We start from the raw sequence: 12,747 nt of genomic DNA on the forward strand, positions 1-12,747 counted from the left end.
GTGTGAATCTTCCGTCAGCAAGCTCTTTACCGAAGGTAGGTTGCAATTTTATAAATACATAGGCTACGTTTTTTTTACATTTTCATTTTTGCCGGGGTGTTAACTTGCTCTGGCTTGGGTAAAATCCTTTAACGATTAAACCATGTGAGTAGTAACCTACACAACTATACTGGTACATTTCTTTAAAATTTCCATTATTAAATAATTCCAATAATCGGTCCCTATATTGGAGAATATTTGCAAACTGTTTGGACCAAAAAAGATGACCACGCTTAGCCTTTGTTGTAGACTGGTGATGTGATTCAGATTCGAAATCAGATGGCAGATTACCAGAATATACATATTATGTGTATTATGGGCACCAGCAACTGTAATGAGTGTTAATAACCCTTACAATGAAATGACGCATGCATGTCCACACTGACCGTTATTTTAACGTTAGTCAACTCCTGGTTCATACAACCGCGACCGCAAGTATCACGTGATGACGTATCAACATATTCTTAATGTGATCATTCCATGACAGCTGTCACTATCCGATCCTAGTCACTACCCGATCCAAGTCGCGCATGCTCAGACACAAACGGTTTACAGCATAAGGCTCAACATCAACATATCGGCTTGTCTTAACGCATAATGTGGGTTTATTTAACGTAATATTTAATAATGTTGTAAACGGTTTACAGCACAAGGCTCAACGTCAACACATGGGGCTTGTCTTAACGCATAATGCGGGTATATTTAATGTAATATTTAATTATGTTGTAAACGGTTTACAGCATAAGGCTCAACGTCAACATATTGGGCTTGTCTTAACGCATAATGTGGGTATATTTAATGTAATATTTAATTATGTTGTAAACGGTTTACAGCATAAGGCTCAACGTCAACATATGGGGCTTGTCTTAACGCATAATGTGGGTATATTTAATGTTATATTTAATTATGTTCCCTTTACCACGATTGCCGGAGAGCAGAATAGTTCAGTGACTTCTACCACTTGGACAGTTCTGGTTTGGGTCCAAGCATAATAAGTGTGATCTTTATTATTGTTTGTCTGGGCTATTACTCTGATCATGTTATTCCCAAGAATATTTGTTAATGAACAGTGTTCTTCCAAAAAATATTTTGTATTACTGTTAGTAGTAATGAATGCACTGTTTCAATAATAATTCAATAAACATGAAGCTAAACATCATTAAGCTTGGTGGATTTAAAACGTAAACCTTGCCACCTTGTGCTTGTCATTCCACCTCATGCTGTACAACACCATGTAAAGGACACTAAAGAAGGATATCTGGTTGGTCACGTTACATGATCAAATGAGTTATCCTGATGAAAGTATGGCATGTATGTAGCCATTTTGCCAATGAAAACAGGAGGGGTCAGTAGTTTTTCAACATGTATGAACTGGTGGGCACACATGTGGATTGTAGGTTTAAATGTTTGGATATTGTATACAGATAGAAATTGGAAGTTTCATTCTAAACATTTTTTGTTGGGCAATTCATGGACTGTTCTCTGCTAGGGAGCCTTATTATCAAACTGACATAACACTGGGATTCAAAAACAAAATGCTGTCTATCGCTATTATTCAAGGGTTCGAGAGATGGTAAAAGCACAGTAGCACTGTGTGGGAATAATGGTCTGTGTGAGGCAGTGCTTATGACATGGTAGTGTGCAATCTTTCCAGGCTTGTTTGTCCTCTTTATTTACATTGGCTGTTTTCCCAGGATGAAAGAGTGAAATCTCCTTCAGGTCAAGTGCATGGAATGATCTACGAATTGCTTTTCTTTTTTACCTAAGGACATTATGACCATTATAAGACTTTCAGTTGTTTTTGTATGATTACTCAGTATGCCTTTGCCATTATTGAACATACATCTTTGGGTGGGCATGACTACATGCAACCACAAAAAGAACACGCAGACTGCTGCAGACTAGGGTATGTGCCACACACTACTCTGTGGCACTTTAAACTAGTATAATACATGGCTAAAATACATTCATATATATGCCTCAGAATGGGCTGGGAATTAATTGGAAGTTTTCGTATGAAAGAAAATGTGTCCTTTGGCCAAAGGGAGCCACTTTTGATGACCTGGTCTCAACATTGGCAAATCATTGCTTTATCACAAGTCAGTAATGCCTCCTCTATAACTTAAGAAAGTGCATCAAGTGTTCAAGTAGGGTGTATAGTTTCATTCAACACTTTAAGGGAAAGGGCTAACATCGGTGGGCATAAAACTGGCACTGAATTGGTCAAACACACTTGGTGATAGGGCTACAGACCAAATGCAAGTGTTTTATGGATTGTTTTACTATTGAATAGATATGAAATAGACTATGAAATGGAAAAATTGTTCAACGCATCAACGCCTGACTTTGACGGTAGAGAAGCAACAACCACAACCACAGACAAAGAGGTCAGTTAAGGTCATTATATATCAATTGCTGTTCTCAGTCTCAGTGAGGGGGCCCATCAGGTCCAACCCCAACACTGTCGAGCAGTCTTTCACCTGTGATTTCAGTAGTCCATAGGTCAATGAAGAGGCACTTGTGCATGTCCTTGTGTAGCATAATCACTTTGGCATCACACACAATCATTTTCTATGCAGGACTGTGCATATTACTCTCAAGTAAATGGCAGCAAAATGTTACCTTTATTGGGTGGAGGATGGGTGCCACAGTCTTGATGGGGTCATTGACCTGACATGACAGCACCTGACCTATATCAGAAACCAGTTTACATAAAAGCGAATTGATAAAGGACAGGGTTGTATCCCAATGTCTGCACCTGTGAGCTTACAACTATCAGTGTGAGTGTGTGTGTGTGTGACACCAACTTCTCAGATGGGTCAAAAGCAGCGAAAACTTTGTATGGAATATCATATTCCAAAAATAATTATTACCCAGGCCTCCACATCCTGTGTTATGGCAATAACTGGCAACCTCACGGTTGTGGGTGCCCCTGACCCCATTGTGGTTGCTCCTGACCCCATTGTGGTTGCTCCTGTCATGGCATTCAGTGAGCACAGCTGTCCTCTCATGCTCTGTCATGATGACTATACACATATATTTTTGCGATGCACCTGTGTAAAAGAGTCTCCCATCTACCAGGATACAGTAGAATATGAACAGGGCCATGTAGGACAATGGTTTAAGTGCTCCTCACAATGAAATCAACGCTTCAAAAGCCTATGTTGACATAAATATAATACTGTCCCATATCTCAACAACCAATGAAAAGACCTTCACCAAAGTAGATAGATAGATAGATACTTTATTGATCCCAAGGAAAATGAAGGCATCCAGTAACTTGTAGTAATTGTTTAATAAGCTTTTACATCACAATACAGAACATTTCAGGGCACTTCCCTTGTTGCACATTGGTACAGGTACAGGAGGTAGAGAAGTCGTTTAGTAATCAGAAAGTAATCAGAAGGTTGCTAGTTCGATTCCCTGTCGAAGCGTCCTTGAGCAAGACACTGAACCCCTAATTGCTCCTGATGTGCAGTGCCATCAGTGTAAATGTAAAATGTGTATACATCCTTGTAAGTCGCTTTGGATAAAAGCGTCTGCTAAATGACTAAATGTAAATGTAAATGCACATGTATGAGCTATAACACACGTCTGAAAACTAATTAGGTGGTCTAAACTATTTATTTTCTACAAGCCTCTACCCTCTAAATGGGATTTAACATGCATCAATATATCTTCACCCTTATGGACAGTGTCTATTCTTATGCTATACTGTATTGAGATTACTATAAGGCCTCTGATATTTCTCAATATATACAAAGTGATGATTCAAATAATAGCAATAAGTCTGTGTTGTATTTACTTTCACCCTTTTTAAGCTAATTGTCTCAGACTATTTGAGCAGTCTTCATTTTACTGCTGTTGTGCTGACCGAGCCATCGTGATTTCTTAACATAAATAAAAGCACTATACGAACACTGCAAATGGCAGTAAATGAATAAATAAGCACTACAAAATGTAACTACAGCTTTGTTTTGTTTTAGACTGCAGCAGTGGCGTAACGTAGTAACGACGGGCCCAGGTGCAAGATATTATGACGGGCCCCCCTAGTGAACGCTAAAAAAAAAAATCGTAGCGTTCCCTACTTCCACAAGCGCGTCTTAAAAAATCGTTAATCAAATGTGTTTGTTATCGATATAAATAGTGTTTAATTAATCAACCTTACATATTTCAGAAGTGATTGGTGTGTACACAATGAACTAAGTCTTGTTTGACTCTCAGCAGGAACATTTCTTACCGTAACAATTGTTAACTGTTGCATGGACACACCACTGAGGGCAGAAACAGCGATTCTGATCCCAGCTGAACTGCTGCACTGCTGACTTCGTGGGCTGGCGACTAGTTGACGGCAATTCAAAAGCCAAAATAATCTAATTTAGGCAGCTTTGCCGCCTTCTCCTCCTGTTCTTTTTTCTCTTGCCCTTTTCTACTTCCACTCTTGTGCTTAAAAGGCATTGTTACGAGTAAAGTTGTGCTGTGCAGTGCTCAATGAGCTAGGTTATCAGACCTTCAGACCTGGGTTATCAGAATTGGTTTAACTATAGCGTATTGTATTGTCACATGATCAAATAGAGACTTGACATTGGACAACAACATACATATTACCCAGCAATCATCATTGCTAATCACAAAAATACCAAAGAAAACAAGAACTTATTCATTTAATTGAATAGTGTTTTGATAGTTTCTATAGTGTATGTAGGATAAGCATATGATTTTGTTTTAAATTGCTACTTTTTCCCAAAAAATAATCACAGCCATGACTGAGATAAGTTTGCCCGTTCAGGTTTATATATAGCATTTGACACTATCATCAATCTTAAAATAGCGCGCATTTGAACATAAGCAGACCCAAGACATTTTGACGTTGTACAGGGATTGAGGGTGGGCCCGCTATGCAACCTTCGCTGATAGGGGGCCCGTTAATTTACGCGCGTATATCTTTGGGCTCGGCTACAGGCCCCGACACCTCACGGGCCCAGGTGCAGCCCCTATAGCTACGCCCCTGGACTGCAGCCAACATGGCGTATAAAATAGGGTGATACTGAATTGAATGAAACCCAAAAAAGGACTGTATGCTGGTGTAATGAAATAGGTGACAATCGCCACAGGTCTGTCCGGTTAGAACAAGAATGATGTCAATGTCCCAATGATGACGGATGTAACAAAGTATTTATTGCACACACACTCAAGCCTTGAATGGCAGGATGGACATGAATGAAGATGAACTGTGAATATGATTATCCGTGTAAAGGACTCGTATTCAGTGCCGCTGCTAGCCATTTTGGTGCCCTAAGCATAACTCCTTTATGATGCCCCCCCCCCCCCCCCCCCCGGAGAAAAAACTTTTGTTTCTGCCAGTTTAACATTGTATTAAAACGCAAAAGAACAACTTCCTCAACCCCAAATGAGGGACACCTTCTTCCAGGTGTGCGCGCGCGCCAACAGCTGACCAACAATAATGAAAATCGCAAGGTTTCATTAGCCATACCATAAACCTATTCATTTCAGTGTAATTTTGGCAAACCACTACTGTACTTGCTTGGCTGTATTGTTCATAGTAATAGTCATGACAATTATTACAAGTTTCTCTCAAATTTCATGTTGTTTTTTTTAAATAGCATTATACCAAGGCTGCCCAATTTGGGGCCCGCGCTCGATTTTTTTTGGCCCGCGCTCCGATCAGAATCAGAGTCAGAACGTCATTCGTTAAACAGCATTTTAACCCATTTCGAACAGGGCCTCTGTCTCAACGTCCTATGTAACTCAGACTGGTTGCAGTTCACTGCCTGGCCACAGTTTTAACATTGTTTTAGAAGGGTCAAGGGGGGGCGCTATTTACCTCTTGTCAGATCCATAACTTTGAAGCTAAAGTTGTGATTCCTGGTTGCTATGGTTATCTAGCTATAGTTAGCTATAGTTAGCTAGCTAAGGAAACTTTTAATAACAAACGATTTAAATGGAAGATTTCCGTTTGCATGAAATGATAGCTAGTTATCTAGCTAATGTTATAGTCTCCTCGATTTAACTTCTACAATTATAATGGGTGCCTGTGACACTTCGTATGAACGAGTTCATATTCATGAGTTCATATTCACACATATTAACACCAGTTCATTATTTGTAAAGAATGCTGATATGAAATATGAAAACAACCAGTAGTCAATGTGCAAGCTTCCAATGTAATCGTGATTTAAGATACTCTATTTGAGTTGGGGCAGTCTGTCCTTCAGTCGAGGCATGATGATCTCTCGTTTCACCTGTTCGTGTTGGCGTAACAAATGCTTGTGGAGTCAAGTGCAGTTGAGAGGCGCTGGTCTCCAGCTGGACTGGAGCTGTCCCTGACGGGACAAATCAAAATCACCCATAATATTTCGGGATGTCCCGGACAATTCGGGACGGTTGGCAACCCTACTTGCACCTAAGTTATAACATATTTGAGTGTGCTAACATTAGCAATAACGTCAGCTAGTTCGAGGTGTATGCATAGGCTAACCATTAAATTAGCAGCACATTTCCCGTATTTAACAATGATTACACATGGACTTACCTGGAAGTGATGCACGGGCAGCATCTCACAGTTTCTTTCTCTTTCTTTTGTCTGCCCCTGACTCCTGTTGTCTTTTTGAGGCCATTTTCGAAAAGTTGACCTAGCCTTCTGTCAAAACGGGCGACAGTGGTACAGGAGGTAGAGCAATTGTTTAGTAATCAGAAGGTTGCTAGTTCGATTCCCTGTCGAAGCGTCCTTGAGCAAGACACTGAACCCCTAATTGCTCCTGATGTGCAGTGTGCCATCAGTGTAAATGTGAAATGTGTATACATTGTAAGTCGCACATATGTAAGTCGCTTTGGATGTCAAAGTTCGTCAGGCCACTGAGATAAGAAAAGGGCACCCTTTTTTTTTGGGGGGGGGGGGGGGGGGGCACCAGCGTAACTTTTTTTGAGCAATTAAATATATCTCTTGTTCTGCCTGTTTTGTGATATACATGCCTAAACGGTGCCTAATAATTCTATAATGAAATAATATCGGCATTATAATTATTATAACTATGATGATTTTTCAGTTGCCTATTTTTTGGTGCCCCCACAGGAGTTGGTGCCCTACGCACAGCGCGTAGTGCGCGTTATGGGAGCGGCGGCACTGCTCGTATTCACACATGAATTCTTGAATGACCGTGAGTGATTGAAGACCATGAACCGTGTTTGAATGGTGATTGACTATCCGTGATTTGAACGGTGGAATGAATGGAAGAATTATCCGTGTAAAGGACTTCTAACACACATGAATCCGTGGTTTCTATGAATGATATGAATGATATACACAAATATTAACAATTAAATATGATAAAGATGAAACAGTATATACAAACGATGATTATGATGGCTATGATATAAATACGGATCTGTCCCTTTCACAGCGTTACGGTGAACATTCCACTCCTCCGTTAACAACGGTAACTCTTGCTTAACGGTAACAGAGTGAAACATGACAAGACAGTATAATTACCACCCTACATAAACATACATATATTATATACACTGATATGAAACAGACCCGCTACATTACACATACAACAACGAAACACTCACTCTTTCATTGACGCACGGCAAATGATCGCGAATGTCTCTGATCGTGAATTGACCTGATGAACTGCTTGAAGCTCCTCTCCAACTCCGCTTACTTGACCCACAACTTGGCCAGAGGAGGGTCGGCCTTATATAGTGGAGAGGGGGAGTGAGAACAAGTCCAGGCTAGCTCTGAGAAACCCAGCATGGGGTTAACCATCTGGTCAGTGAAATTCCACTGTGCACGAGCCCCACAGGATTCTGGGATCAACTGATAGGCTGACCTCTGCCTGGACCCCAGGTCCCGTGGTGGCTTGCACAGCTGGATGCAACTGGTGAGACGGCCCTTTTTAACAGCCGCCCCAACTTTGCGTAGCAAAGTTGTTTCCCTGAAGTGAGCCAGTTGCATCCTGCGGGAATGATGGGAGTCTGATGGCAACGGGCCGCGTGTAGGTCCGGTCCTCGACCTGGATCTGCGCTGTCCGTATGCTGATGAGGTGTAGTTTGAAGCAACCACACCTGTTGAAATATAATGCGGCCTGGAAAGCCGCAAGCTGGATGTTGAAAAGTCAGCCATTCTGGAAATGACTGGGTTGCTGCGCCATCTTCGGCACTCAGCACAGCCGTGCTGGTGCTTCCTGATGGCTTGTCTCCTCCTCAAGATCCAGAATCGTCGCCTTAGCTCAGCAATCACCCTCTCCGGGCCTGAATGCATGAGCCGGCTGTCACCATCCTGGATAATGAGCTTGGTGATGGGGTGATCCAGCACTATGGGGTGCAATGCGACCTCCTCCAACAACAAACAAACAACAAACAAGGCTGACTGCAGTCAGTTTTTTATTGCACGCACAACTCACAGCAACACACACGTGTTATATATATGGAGGCGACCAGGACACACTAAACACACACACACACACACACGCAGGCCTGAGGTCGCCGTGAATTTTTGCTCTGCCTTTAACCCATCCCGGATCGTCCCTCCTCCAATATCCTCCAGGAGCAGTGGGCAGCTTCTCAGCGCCCGGGGACCAAGTGAATCGTCCGTCTCGGTCAGGGACGGACAGGATTGTTCTGTTCTTTTTGCATGTTTTCCAACCTGAGCAGTCTGCTTGATGCAGGGACAGGTTTCCCTGTGGAAAGAAGAATGAATTCCTCCGGGAAGCAGTCTCTCTGAACTGTCCGGAGGAGAGCAAGCTCAGCTTGCCTGACGTCCTCTGCTGCGGGGTCTGTGGGCGTGGCCGCCCCATGACATGCTCTGATAGAGGCCTCCAGCAGCTCTTGGTAGCTGCTGAAACCTCCGGGATCTGTAAGAGACTGAGCAGAGGTCACAGAGACGTTACCACAGAAGGATGACTTCCGCAGGTCAGCAGGCTCGTGGAGGGATGACCCGTCTCCTCCTGCTGGCTGTGATGACTCCTTTCTGTCTTTGCTGCTCTGTGCCTCTGCACGGATGGACTCCTGACGCAGCCGTTTTCCAGTGCCACACCGGTGACCAAGGACGGACTGTTGGAGTGCTTGATGAGGCAGGCGATCCACCTTCACTCTGACTGTCTTCTCCTCCTGTGACCTGACAGTGGCTGTGTCCTGCTTTGACCGTGTGATGAGCTTCACATTCGGGGAGGGCAGGACATCCATCTGCCAGGGCTGAGCCATGTGATGAGGCAGCTCAACAGTTGGAGGATGAGTCCCAGTGAGTAGACACTGAGGGGTGGAGGACTGATGCAGGGGTACCTTGAAAGGGCCTTGCAGTGTCCAACCCAGGCGTGTGTTCAGTGCAGCCGGTCCACCTGGTGGGCCTAGGTGCACTTGCTCAACTGGGGTGATGAGATGAGGGTAGTCAGACCCGATGAGGAGCAGTGGTTGGGCCTGACTGAATGACTGCAGGGGCAGACCTCTGAGGTGATGATAGGCCTTCTGCAGGGCTTTGAGCGGGTATGAGTGGGTAGAGAGGCCAAGCTCCGATGCGATGAAAGCTTGCTCTATCCTGAACCGCTTCTGAGGTTGACTGGCTGATGCCACGGAAAAGGAAACTGACCTCCCTGGCACAGACTTGCCGTCCTGACGGATAGTCCGGAGTGCCAGATCCTCCTTCCGTCCTTGAAGACCCCGTTCCTGAGCAGCACTGTGAAGCAGCATTATGCGCTTGGAACCGTCGTCCAAGATGGCGTACGTCTCCATCTTCCTGTTGCCATTGAACAGGCACACCTTCACCAGCTTCAGCAGCACACTACTACCCCTCCTGGCAGGATCAAGGTAGTACGTCACTGGCTGATGAATGGCGGGGGCTGGCTTCTCCGGTCTGATGTTGACCTCATGCAGCACTTCCAGATGTGTCAGATTGCATGTCTGGCATCTGGCCTTGAGGTAGCACTGCACTGTTGCATGATCTCTCCCACACCTCCAGCACCGTTTCCCTGTCTGGATCCAGCTGACCTTCTGATCCTTTGACAGCTCTCTGAAGGCTGTGCACTGGTTGAAGTAGTGCTGGATGCTGTTGCAGAATGGACAGTACTTCGGTGGCTGCTCTGGCTTCCGTGGTGAGTGCTGTGCTGTCTTGGTGGGCTCGACTGCCTTGACAGGGGAGTCACACCCAAGCAGGACAGTGGTGGAATGCACGGCTGGGCTCTGATTCGCCCTGACGCCTCCCTGGCGGTCAGGTGGCTCTTCCAGCGGTGCTCTGGAGTGAATGGATGACACCTCATCCTGCTGCGTTGGCACCTCAAATGGCAGTGCGTGAGCAGACGGGCTGTGCCCTGGACCGATATGCTTGCTCCGCATATGGTCAGTCAGCACAGCCACAGGCTGTTGAGGTGGCTGATGTGGGCGTGGCACCTGACACGGCAATCTCTGCTCTGCCGCACTGACCATGTCGTGGGGGGGGGGGGGGGGAACTACCATTACTCCGAAACATTTGTCCATACTGCATGCAATAACTTTGCAGGAATGTCGCGTTTTTGAGCGCTATGGAGTGAAGATAACGTTAATGAATCTCAACCAAGCAACAGCATCGCGGCTAACGTTAGCGCTTCATCTGTTAATATTGAAGGTAAACTCTAACAGTCTATTGTGTTAGTGCCATTTGTTTCATTGTGTAAACCAGCACTGTAATTGGCATGTTAAAATATTATTTAGCACAGCGGTTCTCAAACTCTGGTATATCAAGGACACCTAAACTGCCACAAATTAGACCAGGGAGGGATCCCTATTTGATAAGACTATTTGCCAGGCTCCCCCATATGATGAGATTTTTGAGTTTAGATGTTTTATTACAAAAATTGTATGAAACCCATTACCAAATCAGTCATACATTCCGTTACTTATGGTTAGAATTATAGTCAAAACTAATTTGTTGAGACCCCCTGGCACCCCATCAAGGAAAAGGATCCCTAGGCTATGGGTCTCTGGACCTTACTTTGAGAGTTTGTTGACCTATTCTTAGGTTTGTTTTTGGTTATTTAAAACATGTAAATGTATACATACATACTGTATATGCTGTGCAACGTCTATTCAGAGAATATTATATAAAAGAAAATTAATGTAAATAAACTCGTTTGTACTCTTTTTTTTTCCTTGCCCAAAAATAATTGATAAGAGAATCGATAAGGAATCAAATCGATAAGAAAGAATCGTTATGGAATCAGAATCGTTAAAATCTTATCAATTCTCATCCCTATTTACCGGTGCTCACTTTGACATGATTTTGATCAGTCTGAGGGGTCATGCAGACGGAGTCTAGTTTGCCTGAACCCGGAGAACCCCGTCTCCGGATAGCCCTATCGTGCAGACGAGCGCACTGTATCCGCACATTGTATCCGCACTCCCTCGAATCGGGGGTCCAAAGTGAGTAAACTCGAAATCCGGTTGCGGTTGGTGTTCGTCTGCACGCTATCCGCATACCTAATCGGATTGCCCCACGTGATCGCATCATTAGACCAGCCAGAACAACGGACACAACCAGCATTATTTAATAACTGAATGGGTTGTTCTTCTTCGTTTTCTTCAGTTGTATGTAGCACCAAAGCGCCACCAACAGGCGTGGGGGATGTACTACAGCTGAGTCAATCGGATTCGCTGGGTTCATGTGCACGCGATTTAAAAAGTTGATGTGTGAAAAATGAACCCGGGTTCAGGCAAACTAGGCTTCGTCTGCATGGGGCCTGAAGTTGCTTTCGCATTGCCTGTGGAGTGTGCACACATTGTAATTGCATGCCCTTATAAGGGGCTGGCGGGGCGTTTCTGTATGCAAGTTCAGGTGCATGAGAAAGCGTGTTCAATTAAAGAATCAGTGCACAGCTAAGAAAACTTTGGCGGTTTAAGAACACATTTCCAGGCGTTCATGAATCCAGCGGAGATATTTCCTTAGGTTGGTCTTTCGAAGTTGGTAAGAAAATATTTAAGAAGACACTTAAGAAAATGTTCGAGAATGAGGTCCATTGTTTTCTCACAACGTAGTGTTTTCAATTATTGAACTGCATTGAATCGCATCAATTCGCACTGGATCGTACTGGATCGTTTTTTATCAACATGCTTCTTTTCTTGTATCGTATCATGCCCATGTATCGAGATACGAATCGGATCGTCTTTTTCATGAGAGATTCACACCCCTAGCACGGTCCCTTTTTATCTTTCCCCGGAATAATGGGGTTCATGTGGAATTTTCGGCTGTTTTCGTGAGAATATTATTATTGATTGATGATTGATTCCTGCGTCTAGCTGCTTCTAGTTTGTCCTGCCATTTTAGGCTTCATGCACACTGCCTGCGTTCCGTGTGTCTGGCGGCTGCGTTGCGGTACTGCTTCGTCTCGTTAATTTCTGAACTGTCTAACAAGAAATTCTTGTTAACAGAAATTCTTAAAGTAAATACTGACAGTAGGCCTACGGGTTTCCAAGTTAAAATATAGGGCGGACCTACAGAGTAGTATAATATAGTAGTATAGTTTAAATATGCTGTTTGAATGTTGTTTAAGTGATAGTCGCGGTAACCAAATGTAACCAGATGTAGCCAAACTTGCTTTGTTAATAAACAGATGTTACTCAGTCACACATCACGCTGAAACTTCAATTAAACTACCAAGAACATATTTCGGTCAGGGGCTTGTGTTTTCTCCAAAGTCCCCCTTTTTTATTACGTTAGTA

This window comes from Clupea harengus, unplaced genomic scaffold, assembly GCF_900700415.2.
Source record: "Clupea harengus unplaced genomic scaffold, Ch_v2.0.2, whole genome shotgun sequence".
In the NCBI taxonomy this organism is placed as follows: Eukaryota; Metazoa; Chordata; class Actinopteri; order Clupeiformes; family Clupeidae; genus Clupea; species Clupea harengus.